At 45.1% G+C, this 19,751-nt stretch overlaps 1 protein-coding gene across 5 annotated transcripts in view; it reads right to left on the bottom strand.

Moving 5' to 3' along the window:
- Positions 1 to 19,751, bottom strand: part of SCAF8 (SR-related CTD associated factor 8) — a 222,286-nt gene that overhangs the window by 8,338 nt on the left and 194,197 nt on the right. Inside the window, exons 23-26 of one of the 5 annotated variants that reach the window (XR_009404528.1) lie at positions 9,451 to 9,626; positions 8,949 to 9,031; positions 3,021 to 3,128; positions 1,610 to 1,719 (exon numbers count right to left, since the gene is read on the bottom strand). The gene's annotated coding sequence lies outside the window, so the exon portion shown is untranslated. The remainder of the gene's footprint in view (positions 1 to 1,609; positions 1,720 to 3,020; positions 3,129 to 8,948; positions 9,032 to 9,450; positions 9,627 to 19,751) is intronic. The other 4 variants (XR_009404529.1, XR_009404532.1, XR_009404531.1 and 1 more) reach the window with 4 other exon arrangements.

Raw genomic sequence — 19,751 nt, 5'->3', positions numbered from 1 at the left:
CCTCTTCAGGTTGATTACTTTCCATTACTATGTCCTCCAGGTCACTGATTCATTCTTCTACTTCTTCTAATCTACTACTTATTCCATCCAGTGTATTTTTTTTTTTTTTTTAAGATTTATTTAGGGGCACCAGGGTGGCTCAGCTGGTTAAGTGTCTGCCTTGGCTCTGGTTGTGATCCCAGGGTCCTGGACTGGAGCTTCATGTTGGGCTTCCCTTCTCCCTCTCCTGCTCCCCATGCTTATGCTTTCTCTCTCTCAAATAAATAAATAAAATCTTTTTTTAAAAAAATATTTGTTTATTTATTTGAGAGAGAGAAAGCACGCATACAAGCTGGGGGAGAGGCAGAGGGGAAGGAGAAAGAGAAAGTCTTCAAGCAGACTCCCTGCTGGGCGTAGAGCGCAACATAGTGCTTGATCCCAGGACCCTAAGATCATGACCTGGGCCAAAATCAAGAGTGGCTGATCAATTGACTGACCCACCTAGGTGCCCCTCCCCAATCCAGTGTATTTTTAATTTCAGTTATTTATCTCTTCATCTCTGATTGGTTCTTTTTAATGTTTTCTGTCTCTTTGTTAAGGGTCCCATTGAAGTCCTCCACTGTTTTCTCAAGTCCAGTGCGTATCTTTGTGACCATTATGTTATATTCTCTTTTGGGCACATTACTTATCTCCATTTCATTTAGGTCTCACATTACTTATCTCCATTTCATTTAGGTCTCTTGCTGTCATTTTGTCTTGTTCTTTCATCTGGGACATATTCCTCTGTCTTATTTTGTCTAACTCTCTGTGCCTGCTTCTATGTGTTAGAAAAGTCAGCTACATCTCCTGTTCTTGCAAGTAGTTTTGTAGAAGAGCTTCTGTAGTGCCCTGTGGCACAGTGTCCCCTGTTCACCAGCAACTGGCACATCAGGGGTGACTTCTATGTGTGTTGTGTGTGCCCTACTGTTGGGCTTTAGCTGCTTTTGCCTTCAGACCAATTGTCTGAAATGGCTCTCTTTGCCTGTTGTGGGCAGAAGTGTGTCCCTGTGGTTGTTAGTGAGCCAGTCTGGGGCTGTCTTGTGTTTGAATTGAGTCAGACTAGACATTTGCCAACAATGTGTTAACACTGAACTTCAGGGCTCTTTCTCCATGTTGTGACAAGAAGCTTTTGTTAGTGAGTAGGGCCTGCGATCTGACCAGATGTCTGCTCCCAACCCACTGTTGGGACTGGGTGTACATGGTCATCTTTCCCTCTTCTCAGGGTGGGAAGTGGGAATCACCTTACAGTGGTTCTGGTCACTGCCAGGGCTGCCTGAACACTGCCGGGCCTGTGGCCCCACTTTGGATGGGCTCCAGACAAGTGTGTACTGGAGGAGGTGGGTCCACAGAAGAGTGCAGCAGCTGGGCTTGTAGTGCCAGCAAGGTCCTTTGCTCCCGGAGAAGACCCCCAGCGATCCCTTCTGTGTAGCATACACTCTGAGATTAGTAAACAAATCTCCTGCTCGTATACCTCAGGCGACATTTTTCAAACTGTTTCTAAGCTGTATCTCCACAGGGTGATTCGCTGTGCTGTCTCTTTAAGTTAACTATTTTCTGAATCCAATAAAGTGCCTATTATAATGCTACACACCTTAAGGATGTCCAGTCAATTCTTGCTCACCAGATGGTTGTATATAGCCAGCATTTCTTTTCACTGGAGCTTTCAGCATAGGAAATGTGTTTGCTGAACCCACAAAATTTCTGTGAAATGCAAAATTTACAAAACACAAGCACAGCTTTTCTCTCAAGTTTCCCTTTATGGCCCCGAGTTCCACTTTCTCAATCCCCTCATCCTGTGACACTTGCTCTTGGACACCATCACAGCTTCCCTGGTTGGACGCTTCCTGAATTCCTTTTACTTCCTCCCAACCCTGTTCATTATGTTCAGACATTTCCACTCTCCCCTGAGCAGCATTTTCTTCCTAACCTTCTATTAGGTTCATGCTACTGCTGCTTCTTATCGGAAGCATTTGCATGTGGCATCTGGATGCCACAGGTCTACGTGGGCCAGAAGAAAGGAGAAATAGATACACTTCTGCTTGCTGACAAAGACAGCTCATGCCACATTTGGAGTGGAGGGTTGCTGGCATGGAGTCGACTGATTACAGACGGGATCTTTAGACGGGAAGTGATCTTTTTAAATTGAACTACCTAGAGAATGGACTTGGCCTGGATATTAGACTAGCAGCTTTCTCTTTGTAAGCAGAGGTATGAAATCTGTTCAGGTGCACTGCTATACAGTTGAAGAGGCATGCATGAATGATTTTGTACCTCCTTAGAAAGTTATAATTTGGTGATGATATAGTACTTGGGTTGGGGTACAAGCTAGGGTATTCAAAACAAGGGTATTAAATGAGCTAAAACCTGACCTGGAGCTCAGATTTATATGCTTGTCAATTTTTTTAAAGTCCAGTATATCTCAAAAGAAAGAAAAAGTCTTAGGGTACCCTACAACAATTATAGTGGACTATTATATTCATCAAATGTGTTATATATATCAACTATTCATATACATATGGGATATATATATTTGCATGTCAGTACATATAGACTTAGCTGATTCACCTAATGGCCTTACCCTATTGCATTTTTTAAAAGGAGTTTACAAACATTGGTAATAGAATGAGGAAATGATGTCAGACAGAAAAAAAATCTGGTTTTTAAACTTCGTGTCTAGAATATAACCTAAATACTTATTGAATTAACAGATACAGAATTAATGGATCCTTGTTGTCTTAAGTTAGAGCAATAATACCTTAGATGTATAGCTATTCTTTCCCTTTTTTAATCCAAACTTTCTAACTATAAGTTTTAAATAAGCCACAAGCTTTAAAATCCAAACTTCAGACTTTTAAATTAGATCCAGTTTTCTATAGGACTACTTATAACCTTTCTACAAGAGATGAGATTATATCTTTACACTATAAGAAATAGGTTTCCATTAAAAAATAAAAAACAAACTTGACATTAACATTTTCTCTTCTAGATTATTTTAAAATTACCATCAGTATCTGCTGTGATCTCTCAAAGGTATGGGACTGGTGACATCTTTCTGCCGTGAATTTTTCTCCAATGTTGAATTTTTAAAATACTGGTATTTTACCATTTTTCTAAAAAGAAAAGAAAGAAAGGAAATAGAGCTGTTGTCTATTCTTTATGCCTCTGGAATAGTTTACTTCCTTCCTTACCCCACGTGTTTTACCCACCCCTCCCAAGAAAGTATGGAGAACTACATTTGTGTATTTTATTATTCCGTCATTGGAATGAGTCTCTGCAAACACGCTTTCCCTTGTGGAATTCCCTAATAAAAACAGACAGTCTGTTTTAAACAAGCAGCCATGAGATCGGAAGATGACACAGAAGCTCAGTGCGGGGCAGGGGGGGCTGCTCTACTTTTTCCCTCTCGCCTCACAGCCTGGCTGTCTCTCTCATCTGCAAATCTCTACTCCTTGCCAGCAATGCCACAGAGAATGTATAAAACAATTTTGGTTCCTTCTACTGAGGTAGACCCAATTTAGCACATGTTTTAGAAAATTCCTTTGTTCAAGCACCATTTCCTACCACAAGATCTTGTTAATTTATGCGGAGTCCTAACAACCTGGAATTTAACTGAGAAATGCGCCCCCCTCGAGTATCATTAGAAGCCGGCCGAGTTCCTGTCCCTACCTGCTCACACAGAAACCTGAAGGCGGTCCGGGTTTGCCCACTGGAGAAGGAAGTGGCTGAGAAATCTGCCTTTTGTCATCACAGTGAGGTCATGAGAAAGAAGCCGTTCTGAGAGGAGCACTCTCCGGTCTCCCCAGCACTGTCCCGAGGGCCAGCTGAGCAGCGGAGGGGAGGTCTGACCCCAGGGATGCAGTGGTGACCCTACACGCGTCCAGCTCCTATGAGGAGTAACTGAACAAGCAGTGCGTCAGAGGGTCACCTTCTACTCCTCATCTATTCCTCCTAAAAGTTACATTTTATTCCCATTTTCTTCCCGTCCATCACAACTGCAGCAAAACAAAGACTTACAAGCGGAGAAGGACAAAAAACCAAAGTTCCAGAGAATGATGCCTTGCTACCTAACTCCCAGCCCCTGGTCTGTCCACACCCACCTCGCCATTCTGCCACCTCCCCAGACTCCCTCCTCCTCTGTCTTGCTCCCTACCTCACTCAGCAGTGTCCCTAATTCCCACACACCTCGGAGCTGCCTCTGACCTTTCCTGACCTTCATGCCCACAATTTGTTCCTCCAGCCTTCTCCTGGTCACCTTCTAAAAAGCATCCAAACCTCTCCTCCTCTCCACCATTCCCACCGAAATGGGAATGGGCAGAAGCCCTCACAATCACAAGGTCCTGATAACTCTCTGGTGCTTTGGGACCTGGGAAAGTGGCATCTGTCCGTGAACACCTCCCAGGGTCTTGTCTGGGTGGCACCAGCTCTGTCCTTTCACTGCATTTTGAGGATTCGTTCCCCTCCCTAACTATCCGTGGACTCTAGGATGGGGGTATACTCCCCATCTGGGAAATGGGACAATAACATTACCTGTCGCCTTAGGCAGTAACAAGATGCAAATGAAAGACGTTATCTGCAGCACGGAGCTCAGTGCTCGGCGGAGGAAACATTCAAGAATCTCCTCTCCCTGGGACGCCTGGGTGGCTCATTGTGTGTGCGCACCTGTGCACCCATGTGTGTGTTCATGCACTCTTGTGGCACAGTGTAACAGCGAACGGCCCCCACTGGAGTCAGAATGTCTGGTTTAAATCCCGGCTCCATGTCTTGCACTCGTTTTGTGACCCCTCCAAGCCTGTTTCCTCGTGGGTCGATGGCGATAGTAACAGTGCGCCAGATGGGATCGGCTGCGGAGTAAATGAGTTCCTACCTTGTAAAGCACACAGTAAGCACCATGTGACATACAAGCTACAGACAATTACAGAATTCTTTTATGCTGATGCTTGCTTTTCAACATATTATCAAACACGAAAAATACACAATATGTGGCACAGTATCCAATGCTCTTTGACGGGCTGATATCTGAATTCACATTCACAACACAGCCCTGGATCACTCTGTGGAACAACACAGATGATTTTAGCACAAAACCAGCATTGCGTAAAGAAACTCAACTGTCTACTAGCCTAGGGAGAGGAAATTCAGAGACCGGTGATATACTAACATTTATCGAGCATTTACTCTGTGCCAAGCCCTGAGCTCAGTGATTCAGATAATGTATTTCATTTGCATCTTGTAAGTGTCTCATGAGGTAGGTGTCACTATTGTCCCATTTCACAGACGTGGAGATACCTGGGTCATAAAAAGGGTAAGCAACATGTCCGCCGTCATAGAGCTGTCTCCCAGCTGACCCAGAGTGGATAGGTCAGATCACTAATTGCACGGGGAAGACAGGACTCTTCATTTTATTAATGAACTCCTTTCCACTTGGAAAACAAAGTTCCAGATTTCCATGTTAATTATCGTTGTTACCACATGGATGTTTATTAAATATTAGCTGTTGATTATAATGACCGAGCCCTACACCGCATTGGGAAGCTGACCATAGCCTTCTGGGTCCCTTCCCCAATATCTCCTCTAGGTCCCAGGATAGACATCACATAAGAAACAACCACTGGCTGTTGCTAAGAGCTCACGCTGTGAACCTTCTCAGGGGACATTGGTGTTTAATCGAAAAACTGACGATGCCTTTGAGAATGAAAGGAATGATAAGACATTGTGGACTCTCAGACATTCGTATGAGCAATGAGGGCAATTTAATAGAGGAGGCCTCCCCGCAGCCCATCAATCACTCCGACAGATCGACCCTAATGGTACACATTTATATGAGAAAATATTGTGACTGCATTGAGTACTTTCTGTAATTCCCTTCCTGGTGAGACCTTGGCCCGAGTTATCTCTTATTGCAAAGTTCACACGGTTGTAAACCGTATCTATTTCCTCAATCGGTGTCAGTCCTGACTCAAGCAAGTTTAGGCTAGTCATGAAACAAGAATCAGAAAAGCAAAAGCCCCCTGAGCCTTGCCATGCTGGTGTGCTTAAGGTAGATACAAACTTGAGAGCTCCTACGTGGAGACAGGCAGATCTGCACAATGAGGACACGGAGTCACCTGAATCCCCCTCACAAGGAAAACATGGGCTCAGATCCTGAGTTGAATATAAAATGTGGGGACAGGTACAGAAATCTAATTATCTTTCTTCTTCCCTTCTTGAACTCAATTCAGTCCACCAGACCCCATTTCTAGTTAGTAGTTGCATTAGTTTGCTAGGAGGTGGTAACAAGTCACCGTACACTGGTGTCTTTAAACAATAGAAATCTATTCTCGCACAGTTCTGGAAACTAGAAATCTGAGATCAAGGTGTCAGCAGGGCCATGGTCTCTGTTAAGGCTCTAGGGGACAATCTGTCCCATGACTTTCTTTTAGCTTCTCGTAGTTGCCTGAAATCCTTGGCGTTCCTTGGCTTGTGAACACATCACTCCAACCTCTGCCGTCTGGTGGGGTTTTTCCTGTGGGTCTCTGTCTCTTCTAGGAACACCAGTCATACAGAATTTGGAGCCCTTGCTAATGACCTCAACTTAACACGGTTTTATCAGTAAGATCCTATTTCCAGATAAGGTCACATTCACAAATACCAAGAGTCAGGACTTGAGCATATCTTCTGAGGAACCATGATTCAAGCCACAACAGGTGAAGGATACTAAATGTCATCACCAAAGAAATTCAGTCCCTTCTAGTGTAGAAATCTGGTCTCTTTCAGACACTTATTTTGTTAATTTCAGATGCCCCCTCCCCCCCGAGTTCCCTGCTCCTTTTCTCCTCTCTGGATATGAGGGCCTCCAGGAGGAGGCCAGGGGGTGCGGGCAGGTGAGGGATTCCTTTGAATGACAGCAGAGCCGCCTGGCATGAGGGATATGTGACTGGCACACACAACTGAGGGCTCTGAGTCTATCTAGCCTGGACCTGACATCACACTTGGCCTTTATGGTAAACAGCACCGCACAAGCCCCACACAGGCTCCCACCAGCAGGACTCCAAGAGGGTGTGTTCCTATGTCAACCTAGAGGCCTCTTCTAGTCTGCTGGGCCATTTTTGGCCCAGCTCTGTGCCTTTCTTTGGAGAACAGACAGGTTTGGGAAGTCCCCCTCCCACAGCACTTGGGGCCTTTGGGACACACAGGACTTAAAAGCTGTCCTCTGCCTCTCAGTCTAAAGCTGTTTGGGGTTTTGTTTTGTTTTTTCCAAATCACTGCACCACTGGATGGGGGCTTCTCAAGAGGCCCCAATTTCCTAGGGGCTGACCCCCAGGACACTGCTTTGGGATCTCCAGATCTTCTCTAGGTTATTTTATCCCCATCCCTAGGGACAAGGGCACAGCCTCACACAGCAACCAGCTAAACTCTCTGATCGTCTCTGTAGCCCAGCTCCCCCGGCCCTGTGCCCCAGCCCAGGACAGGTGTTTCTCTCCAGTCTCAGACCACGTTTGCACATAGGGTCAGGGGTCATTGTCCATAGGATATCACACATGCTTCTCTATTCTACGTTTTCCTTTGAGATGTCCAAAAGATCTTAACTTAATGCTTCTAGAGATGGAAGAAGAGCTTATAATAGGTCAACCCTTCGGAAGTGAAAAACTAGCAGTAAATCCAGATAAACCATCAGGTACACATACTCATGTTTGGAGTCATTAAAGAGCTGCCCAGAAACTGAGGTCTAGGACCAAAATCTCTGAGAAAAGAGAATTCTGGAGAGAGGAGCTACTTTTTCTCCTAGAGACGTTTGCCGATCACTAAGCTACCAAGACAGCCAGAGAGAAGGTATCTTCAAGAATTGGGCCCCATAAAAGTCTAGCATCCAAGCAATGCATAGAACTTAGACAAATTAATTAACTAAAACAATCGGTCATTGCAATTAAAAATGGGCAAACGACTGGAAAATTTACTATACAAAAAAGATACCCAAATAGCTCATTAAAATGTGAAAAAATATTCTACATCAGTCATCAGGGAACTAAAAATTAAGACAACAAAGAGACCCTAGATTATGCCCTCCAAATGGCTAAAACTAAAAAGATGATCATCTCAAGAGTCAGCAAAGCTGTGTATAAGGCTCAGAACTCCTGTGCGAGTATAAATTCATACAGTCACTTTGGAAAAACTTTGTAACAGCAACTATAGAAAATGAATCGATGCAGAATTTAGGATCCTGAAATTCTACTCCCATGCATATACCTACCAGAAACACACTTAAATCTGCTCAGTGTAGGTATAAGAGTATTTATAGCGACATTACTGGTATGTGATAGTCCAAAGAAGACACAATCCAAGTGTCCCTCAATAGCAGAATGGAGCGAGTGTGACACATTCATATCATGGAATACTGCTCAGTATAGTAAATAAGTCAACTCTTGAATGAATCTTACCAACGTAAGGTTGAGAGAAAGGAGCCAGGCATAAATTAATTGGTACTAGGTAGTTCCATTTCTAGAAAGTTAGAAACAGGTGACACTAATGTCTGGTGTAGGCGTTGGGATAGCGGTTGCCTCTGGTGACTGGGAATGGACCAGGGAAGGGAGATGTGCCAGTAGTGTTCTATTTGTTGAGCCAGGATGTGGTTACACAGGTGTGATCATTGGAGTAGATCGGCAAAGCTGTATCTGAGAATCAGTGCCTTCTTCTGTGCTGATGTAATTTTAATTAAAATGTTAGAAAACCAGCGTTCATCACACAGACTCTTGACATCAAACATCAGGGCTCTAGCTTTTAAGGTACTTGGTCTTTGTGTAAGAAAGGACAGAAACATCATTAGGACTGGAAGGACTTTTTGGATCTCAGCATTAAGCCCGATCGCATTTGCCTATTGGCCAAGTCTGCTCACGCTCCCCAGCTTCAAACTCAAGTTCTCGAGGTGAAATACCACTCCACCTTCATGGGCTCACCTCCAGATTTTGCTTGTTTCAATTGGCTATTGAATCTTCTTGAAGTCCCGCCAGAGTCCATCAACCCAAGGATTCCTTCTGCCCTGAAAAGCAAACTTGCTCTCAGTGTCCTTCCTCTGGCACAGAGAGCACAAAGACAGCAAGCTCCTTGAGACCAAGGACTCGCACTCCCAGGGCCGACCTCTCTAGCCACCTTGATCTTCACTTATTTTCCTTTGTACCACACTGTCACTGCATAAAACATCCCTGGGGTGGTCAGCTGCCTTCTGATACTACACCCCGTCTTGGCGACAGGACTGGAGGGTCCTAAAAGGCAGGGCAGTGCTTCACACTCTGTTTTAAATGCCGCAGCTTTGGCATGGTTTCTTGAGCAAAGCTGCTGCTCAGAAGTATTTGCTTTTCTCCATCCTGGCCTCCTGAGGGGTGCCGTTGAGGGGAAGGAAGAGTAGCAACATCCTGAGCTCAGCTTAAACCTTTTGATACAAGAATCTGCCACACTCACGTGACTCAAGGCATCATGATACAAACGCATCTGCAGGTCCCACGTGGAGAAGCAGCAGAGTGGGGTGACTTCGTGGAGAAGCTGCCACCCAGAAGCAACGGGGCACCCGGAAAAGGACCTCGGGCTTCAGCAGCGCTGGCAGCTCTGGGCTGCGAGCAGATCCTCAGAGCTCCTCCCTGATGAGGAAAGAGCCAGGGTCAAACCTTGGTTCTACTCAAGAGTATCATTACTGATGACAGAGGGCTCTCCTCGGTGGTTTTGGCACGCCAGGCGTCCCGCTCTCCCAGCTCATCTTTGAATCAACCCAAAAGGGTAGAAACTGTTTTGCAGATGAGACAACTGAAGCCAAGACAGAAGAAATAACTTGTCCAAGTTTTCGTGGCTAATAGAAGTCGTAAAGTCCGGGCTCAAAAGCAAGGGCAAAGGAAAACATGAATATACGGGCCTAGTAACTAGGGAAAGCAGCCCAAGACGTGGCCAGAGGTGCACGCAAATCACTGTCTACCAGACAGACCAAGTGCCACAGGAAGAGAACAAGTGTCACGACCGTTTTTTGGCTGCAGGGGACTCCGTCAGGAATACTAAGGGGAGTAGGGATATTTTATCTCCATGTTACAATATTATGAAAGACTGAATTTTCAAATTGGAGGCCTTTTCTATAACGACACAGCGGGGCTGAGCAGACACTTTCAGAATTCCTCCTTGCACAGGAAAGATCTTGGATTTCAGTATCCGTGGAGTATAATCGAAAAGCTAGAGCTGCCTCGAGGATGTCCCCTCCTGGCCACGCCTCAGCCAGGTCCCTCCCAGCACCACAGGCAAGACCCTGAAAAGACCTTGGGGGCCTCGGTGCTCTCCAAGTGCCCTTCTGGCCATGGAATGTTCGTGAATTTTTATTGCACTATAGACAACCTCTTATCTGTTCAAAAGGACAGCAACATGGCAAACACCGCTTCATACATGATTGTGGGTTATATTATCTATAGACAATAGTAATTTTCTTTTTTTAAAAAAGTAATGATTTCACTGTCATTGGTGTATGTTTTCTATAATATACCATTTGTGGAAGCTGCTACAAGTTGCCCCCCAAAACTCAATATTTGCTTTCAGCCATTTATATCCATACTTAGGCACCGTGGTTTACCCCAGAATGGCTCTTGTTTGGAACTTCCCATTTTAGAGGAAGGCCTACAGATGTAGGGCCAGCTTAAAGTACCAAACTTTGGTCATGGGAAGACATGAGGAAGATTCCTATCTAAGCAATATTTACAATTTATTTGTGCAGGGCACTTTTTTCTTGGAAGTCTTCTGAGTTTCCAGTTCTTTTATTGAGGCTTTATTTGAACGTCTGGACCATAGATTCCCAACCTGGGAGCTGAAATATTCTTCTATGACCACATTTTCATAAAAATAGTGTGATATCAAGACACAGAACCCATTTTGTCTGCCATTTGCTCAAACAGGGCTCCTTTATTTACGTATTCCTTATTCATCAACTAAGGATGTACTCTGTGCCAGGCAGCACAAGGCCCTGAAAATAGGAAGACATGGCTTCCACTCTAGAGGACGTTACAGAGCATGATGAGTAAGGCTTATCCCACTCTCGGACATTTTGGGGGCCAAGGAAGTGGGGGCAGTGACACCTAATACCTAGCATGTTGTCGTTCAAGATGGAAGCAAAGAAGCCGGGCCCGGGGAACTGGAGTCATGTGTCCGTCATCAGCCTGGAGGCTCACAGACAGTTACGGCCTTAGCTTAATGCCCAAGTGCAGCATCTCTACCCGAAGGCCTGTTCGAGCTGCCATTAAAAAGGACATGGGGTACTTTGTAAAATATCTAAGTCTTACACCTGAGCCTGAATCAAAGGGAAAATACAAGATTATGTAGCATTTCAAAGCTTAGTTCTTCAACACAATCTCCAAGGTGATACGGTCTTCCTGTGTTCTTCCTGTGGTTTTGTTTTCGGTTACTCCCCAAAATACATAGATATCCCTTTCTTTTTAAGATTTATTTATTTATTTGAGTGAGAGAGAAAGAGAGCACATGAGCCTGGGGAGGGGCAGAAGAAGAGGGAGAGACTCCCAAGCAGACTCCACGCTGAGTGCAGAGCCTGACGCGGGACTCAATCTCAGGAGCCTGGAAACATGTCCTGAGGTGAAATCAGGAGTCACACCTTCAACCAACTGAGCCACCCAGGCGCCCCCTTGACATTATTAAAATGAAAGGGACAAATGTGGCTGTTGATCCAGTGGCTGTGAAAAATGGTGACAACAAAATTAGACAATAGGAGTAGAAAATATTCCAGATAATAAGAGGATGAGCAAACAGCCTGCATAGCTTCTCTGCTCACGACCTTGCTGAGGAAATGCGGAACCACTGGATATGGTCCCTAGTCAAAATAAACATGTGGGCTCTCACCCTGCTTCCATTAGTTTCTAGCTGTTTGACTTCAGATAAATTCCTTCATTTTCCTTAGGCTTCTTCAGTTTCCCCATATGTAAAGTAGGGACAGTCCTACATCACTGGGTTGTTGTGGAGAGGTAAGTGTGGTGTTCAGGGCATGGCCCCCCCAGGACTCATATATATGTATATTTTAATACATTAACATCATTAGTTTTTAAATATCAGGTTTTTCAAAATTATAACTGGTATTATGTGTAATTTATTAGATACATGGAATTTTGAGAATTCTCAGATGTTTTGAAGGAGGTGATTTTTCAATATAAAAATTTTAAAAATCTGGGCACCTGGGTGGCTCAGTGCATTAAGTGTGAGACTCCTGATTTCGGCTCAGGTCACGGAGATCGAGCCCCCAGAGGGCTCAGTGCTGGGCATGGAGCCTGTTTAAGATTCTCTCTCTGCCCCACCTCCCACCTCCACTTACACTCTGTTTCTCTCTCTCTCTCATAAAAAAAATAAAACAAGCTGGCCTGTACCTGCTTTTCACAATCGCACTGCACGGTCCTGCGTGTTGGAGTCTCTGCATTCCTCCGCGGAAGTGTGAAACATTCATAAAAAGCAAACGCAGCCGTGCCTCAAATTACCGCCCCACCTCCCACACGCACATATGCTTTACTACTTTCTCCAGCAGCGTGAGTCTAGTTTTAGTCTTTGGAAAAAGCTTCCCCAATGATATGAAATCAGTCATTTACTGCGTAGTAAGAAGGCACCAGAAAAGAGCATTCAGGATTTCTATTTCACGAGCAGTGCTGGGAAAGGTCTGGAATCGGAAGCGGGAACCATGTGCCACCGGGAGCGCCCGGAGCCTCCCGCACCTGTATCCCACCCAGGGCTGCGCACAGCCCCTCTGATTCCCGCCGTGGCATTTCTTCCTCACCCGCATGACAGTTTGCCCGATGAAGGAGGCATGAGCTCCCATTTCTGCCAACCCTCTGGGGAAAATACTCCCTGCCTCTCATGGTCCCGCGGGAGGGTCAGCTCACCATTGAACTGGACTGCGGAACTTTGGGTATCGCTTTACATACACAGCGAAGGAAAAAGAAATTTTGTGTTGTTTTAACTTAGTAATCGCGACAGAGGAGGTTCTCTGTGATGGGAAAATGCATGTTTCTAAACGGAGGCAGAGGGATGGCACAGACTGTTTCATATCTCGGGATGCGGAGGGAGGGAGACTTCTGTGCTCACTCACGGGCTCTTCCTACAAAACGAGGGCAGAGTCTGTCCATGTCTTGGGGGGGGTTGCATAATTTATATCATGACTTGCCTGTAAACCTTAATCAAAAATCTGCTCAGGTTGTGTGAAATGAACAACAGCTGAGTAAAACAGCTTCATGGTAGAGTTCTCTCCTGAATATAAAATTGATCAGGAAGATAAATCTAAATACCATTTTCCCACCTTGAATCCAAGATATAGATAGAAACTCGTAAGTCCAGGCAGCCCCCTAGTTTAAAACACTTAAGTGGTATCAACTAAGCAAGAAAAATTTTGGAAACACTGTAGCCCTTTCATGAATTTTGTCATTAAAAACATTCCAATATAATTAAGGGAAAATCAGTTTAAAAAAAATTTTTTTTAGAGAGAATGCGCATGAGTGCACTTGTGAGGGTGAGGGAGGGGCAGAGGGAGAGAGAATTTTAGTCAAGCTCCGCACACAGCCTCTATCCCTATACAGTGCCTGATCTCACAACCCTGAGATCATGACCTGAGCCAAAATCAAGAGTCAGGCACTTAACTACTGAGCCACCCAGGGCCCCAAGATGTTTTTATTTTATTTTTATTTTTATTTTTCTAAAAGATTTTATTTTTTTGAAAAAGATCTCAAGTAGGGGCAGAGGCAGGCAGAGAAAGAGGAGGAAGCAGACTCCCCGCTGAACAGAGAGCCTGATGCGGGGATCAATCCCAGGTCCCTGAGATCATGACCCGAGCCGAAGGCAGAGACTTTAACCAACCGAGCCACCCAGGGCCCCAAGGTGTTTTTAAAGAAGGGTTCTTAGGGGTTCCTGCAGTAGCTCTGTTGGTTAAGCATCTGACTCTTGATTTTAGCTCAGGTCATAACCTCAGGGCCATGAGATCGAGTCCTGAGTTGGCTCCACACTGGGCATGGAGCCTGCTTGAGATTTTCTCTCCCCCTCTGCCCTTCCCCAACTTGTCTTTTTTTTTTTTTCCTTTTGTTGTCTTTATGTTTTAAAAATATTTTCTACACCACTCCTTCAGGAGGGGGAAACTAGGATTGGAAAGGGTGTCAATGGACTATGGCTAAATATACCAGTTTTAGGAGAAGAAGGCCATATGAGGTCCGTCCAACTATTGTGCATTTCTACATCCTCAACACATGGCCCTATCCTGGAATAACCTGGGCACTCTTAAGTGTTCAATAAATGGATTAATACATGAATGAATCACTTAAAATGATGAACTCAGTCACTAACAGAACAAAGGACGTTGTTCATGAGAAAGAAGACGTCAAGAAAAAATAATTAGAATTAGAGTCTGAAGGCATAATTTACTTAAGACGTATTTCTGTTGTGCTAATCCTATTCTTTCTCTCTGCCTTAATCTCCTGGTGGCCACTGTTTGTGTCAGATGTGGGAAGGTGGTGTAGACAGGAAGGGATAAAAGTACTGGCCATCATGGCAGGAACCTGCTTCGTGTCTTCACGTGAACAAAAAAGGTGCATAAAGATCATTAATTCCACGACTTCGCTCTGCAGATAAAGAAAGTGAGAAAGCAAATGACCTGAGGAAGGTCCGTCCTTGGCCCAACCAGCTGAACACAGCAATATTATATCATTATTTATTGCTTTGGGAGGGGAAGGGTTATGTGTTGCCACAGGAAACTTATCATAGACCTAGCTGATATCAGCTCCCCACCCCAAAGGCTGGGTTGGGTTTGTTTAGTTTGACTCAATTGATGGACTGCTTTTGCATTGATTTTAATGAGAAAAGCTCAAAAATAATACTCTCTCTCTCTCTTCTTTTTAGAGAGAGAGTGTGTGCATGTGTGTGCACAGCAGGGGGCAAGAACAGAGCGAGAGAGAAAGAGAGAGAGAGAGAATTCCAAGCAGGCTCCATACCTGGCACAGAGCCTAATGTGGGGCTCGATCTCACACCCCAGGATCATGATCTGAGCCAAAATCAAGGGTAGGACACTTAACCGACTGAGCCACCCAGATGCCTCTCAAAAACAACACTTCTAAATTTTACTCTGAACAATAATGCCTGGCGGCATTCTTGCTGGAAAGGCGGGTGTCTGATCCCAGTGCTTGAGATTCTATTCTGTGGACCTGCCCTGAGACTAAAAAAAAATGGGAATTTTTACAAACACACACAGTTGATTTGGATGTAGAAGCTGTACGCTGGGACACTGTCCCAAAGCGCCTTAGCTCAGCCAACAACTGAAGCAACACTTGTGGGAAGCCGTGCTGACTGATTCACGGAGCTGGAAGTAACATGTGTACATCATGTTTTGCAGGATACTGCTGTCTCATCACTGTTAGAGAGACATGTTCAATGATATGTAATTATTTGCTGGTAACAAGTGCTGTATTCAAAACCATTTATTTTTCTTAACCATTTGACACTTTGTGAAAGTCGAGCTCACTTCCCAAGACCAAGCCAAATGCTGTGCTCTTAACATGATGGAAAGACCAAGAGACGCCACCAAGACTTCCCTTGAGGAAAGCAGCCCAGCTGGTCCAGCTCGGCTCACAACGGCATCCCTGGCACCCCACACTTGCTGAACACATAGTAGGGGCATGAAAAAAATACGTGTTTGTAAGTTAATGCAATACGAAGGAATATGAAACAGTGGAACATTTGGATAATGCCTCTGTGTATGTAAATACCAAATACTTGTAATCATAAAATTGATTTGTTCTTTGTTAGAAAAATAACGGATACATTTCGAGAAGCAATGAACACGAAGTCTGGGAGGAAATGGAAGGCGAGAAATCCAGGGCTGGAGAGGAAATGTGACCTTTCTTCCTGGGATCTGTCTCTGTTTCTGATTCCCTAAACTTTCCATTACTCTAACCCACAAGTTTCTGCAAGGCTCAGTGTATTTTAATTAAGCCCCAGTGATGAACAGACTTGCCAGCCTCCATGCTGGTTTGTGGCACGGGGCTTCAAAGCAGGGTCTAGAGAAAACAGTGAGGAGGGGACCCCAGCTCGCCCTCTCATTAGCAGTTCGCATGACCCTCCCACAAAACAGAAGCACAGAATAATGGAGTTAAGAATTACCCTGAGTGGGTATAACGGTACGGAACCGTGGGCCTTCCCCTGCCTTTCAGGATCAGCATTCTGTGCTTTCTTTGCCTGTTTTGTGCTCTCAGACGAAAGGTCTGTCTGTGTGACTCAGGCTACGAAAATGCTTCACTTGGCAGCCGACGTGGGTATTCCCCACTCGGGCCCCAGCGCAAGTCCAGGAGAAGTAAGAAGGCCGGCCCAGCGCCCTCCCCCGGTGCCAGCTGTAATGGTCCGATGGCCTGTGCCAACAGCCACCGTGGAAGATGGCGGCTGGAGGGAAAGTGTGACCCGAGCTAAACTCTTCTCAGAGAGGCAGTGTTTTAAAAGTGGGTGGGCTTGACTGCAGGACGGGCTTTCTTTTTCTTTTTCTTTTCTCTTCTCTTCTTTCTTTTTCTCTCCTTTTCTTTCTTTCCTTTTTCCTCTTTCTCGTTCCCTTCCCTCTCGTACTCTCCATTCCTGTCCCCCCCCCCCAGCTTCCCTTTCTTCCTTCTTTTCATTCTCTCTCCTTTCTTTTCTTTTTCCGTGGATCCTCCCTCTGCCAATCCTCCTTCTCCCCTTCCTTTCTTTCTCTATGGGTCTCTTGGGAAAATAAAACGATCAAAAATCTCAAAGAAATATTCAACTGGCCAAAAAAAGAAAAAAAAAAACAAAAACAAAAACGACTGGCAGAGATTTCTGTGAACAGTGTTGGCGTCTCCCCAAATCTGTCGCTCTCATCCACTCAGCCCTTTCCTGTCAGTGTGAGAGACACGCGGGTGGCTACCATGAAAAAATATGGAGAATCGAAGAGAAAATTCAATAAGTAACCGTTGCAGGATTGCTGCACATACAGTCTCATCTGCAAAGCGTCACCCGATGGGAACCCGCAAGGTCCGGGCATGTCACGCACATGACCTCCCTGTACCGGGTACCATCCTTGGCTGCCACAAAGCACTCAAAGGTGTTGGCAAGATAACCTTGGTTCAGGACATTGAACCATATTATACCTGAAATATACTCTGTGAAATGATTTTTGGACTCTGAACACAATTATGACAGTCGCCAACGCTGCCAAGTTTACCAGGTAAATAAGGAAAAAATAAGTAGTTTAAATATTAAACCCTTCAGGTTTGGGGACAATCGCCTCCTAAAATGAGCCCAGAAACTAATTTTCCACTTGCACATATTCATTTCACAAAGAAGGGTGGGTGGGTTTCAGTGAACAGGTCTCCAAAGATGGCTTCAGTGCAGCTTGACAGCCATAAAGTTCAAGTCCAGGGGGTAAGTTGATATCTTTATGTTAGTCGAGGTGAGCATTTGCTGATGTGTTTTAAAGGGGAATTCGAGAGGATTTGGAGACAGCTCCAAGCTTGCGTTTCGATTTTTGGAAGTCATTTTGCTCCTGAGTGACAGTCGTCTCAAATCATCCTCAGTGTCCCAGCGCTGTCATCTGTGAACAGGTGCACTGAGTTGTGGCAGGTAAACGCCGAGCGCTCAGCCCAGAAAATTGTCATCTGAATGATTTACATGCACGTCTTGAGCTCCATCAGGCACTAGAGATGGATGCTTTGGTAATACATCCCCCATTTGTCAACATTAATTTAAGGCACTTGGAGTTGGCAGCCAAGAGCATACTTTTCAAATAAGCAGCCAACTTTTCTTCTATTAAATCTTTAGGAGAATATATTACCAACTTCTGGGAAATACCATTTGCAAGAAGCTGAGCTGGAGTGGGTTGAGGAATTGGCAGTAGAAAGCTGCGGAGCATGGGTACATGTGTGATTGGCAAGTCAGTTGGTCCCGACAAGGCTTCCATGGTGGTCTCTGCCCAACCACCACCCCTGGGACCTCTCGGGCTGCCCCGTGGATGGTGCCACTCGGGAAGGATGACCGAGAAGCACCTCAGCAACAGAGACAGGGTCAGAGTCTGTGTTCAGAGAAGAATTATGAAATGAAGAAGAAATTCCTGGGCCATGAGCTCTTGGAATTTATAATCCAGCTGAAAAATAAGATGGTGCCCAAGAGAGCATAAGCAACATGGCTGAGCAGCAGGGAACCACGTACCAAGAGGTGGGACAGAACTCAAGAAGAGAGGGAGAGCATGTTGGAGGAACAGGAAAGGTGGTGATGAGGCAAGCTAGAGGCCCATGACCTGCAGAGGAGGGGGAAGGGCCCCACGCGGGTCATTAGGAAGGACAACGGTTGTGGTGGGACATGGAGTGCCCTGAGGGTCAAGCTGGCAATGGGCTTGTCCTCTGGGCACCCTGGGGCACCAAAGTTTTCTGAAGAAGGGAAAAGAAGGAACCAAAGTTTTATAAAGATTACTACAGAGGCTGAGCTGTATCAGAAAGCCCGGCAGCAGACACAACCGTCAGGGTATTGTCGTCATCACCAAGGCCCACGGGGTCGAGTGACAGGAATGCACTCCTACGTGCACTCGAGGAGATCCACTAAGAGAGTGGGAAGAAAATATCAGCATTCTTATTTGCATTTACCTTTAAAAGTGCTATGTTTTTTAGTGTATATTTTATGTATTTTAAATAGTTTAATAGAACCTTCGTATGTTACCAACTGACATGTGTCCCTGCCGAATTCATGTACGGAAGCTCCGACCTCTAACGTGACTGTATTTGAAGGTAGGAGGTAGGAGCTCTCCTCTCTCCCTCTGCATCCCCAGCCTCCCCTGGCCCCCGTTCACGCATAGAGAAGAGCCCATGTGAGGACACAGTGAGAAGGAAGCTGTCTAAAAGCCGAGAAGAGAGCTTTCACCAGAAACCAACCCTGAAAACGCTTTGATCTTAGACTTCTGGCCTCTAGAACTGTGGAAAAACAAATGTCTGTTCTTTAAGCCACCCCGTCTGTGGCAATGCCAGCAGACTAATATGATAGATAACACATAAACAATTTAAATCTGGAAGATTGAGTTATATCTCAATTAAAAAAAAAAAACTTTTAAAATCTGAGGTCCATATATGAATATATTTTGCTAATGTGCATGACCAAAAAGTTCAGTGGAAAAATGCTCCAGATGCTGGGCACCCGGGTTGAGATGGCAGTGAGTGTTGGAGGGAAAATAGAATCTCAGTAAACCACTGACTGGAGGATATGAAGGGAAAGGAAGTGCGAATAGAAGCTCTCAATTTTCAGTCTAGGAGACAGGAAGCACTTCTGTATCCCTGTCAGAGGGGGGAGGGCAAGACTTGATCCCACAGGAGGGTTGGAGAAGCTCAAGGACCACAAGCTCTTGTGGAATTCGTCGCGGACTGCCCTCCGAATAAGAAAGAGAAATCACCCAGTAGTGCAATTGCAGGGTCATAGGGAAGCTCTATTTTTAATTTCTCGAGGAATCTCCACACTGTTTTCCAAAGTGACTGCACTAACTTGCATTCCCACCAACAGTGTAAGAGGGTTCCCCTTTCTCCACATCCTCTCCAACACATGTTGTTTACGGTCTTGTTAATTTTGGCCATTCTAACTGGTATAAGGTGGTATCTCAATGTGGTTTTAATCTGAATCTCCCTGATGGCTAGTGATGATGAACATTTTTTCATGTGTCTGATAGCCATTTGTATGTCTTCATTGGAGAAGTGTCTGTTCATATCTTCTGCCCATTTTTT

Source organism: Mustela nigripes, chromosome 5, assembly GCF_022355385.1.
Source record: "Mustela nigripes isolate SB6536 chromosome 5, MUSNIG.SB6536, whole genome shotgun sequence".
NCBI lineage: Eukaryota > Metazoa > Chordata > Mammalia > Carnivora > Mustelidae > Mustela > Mustela nigripes.
The sequence above is the reverse complement of the archived record's forward strand: the minus strand, read 5'-3'. Positions and strand labels throughout refer to the sequence as shown.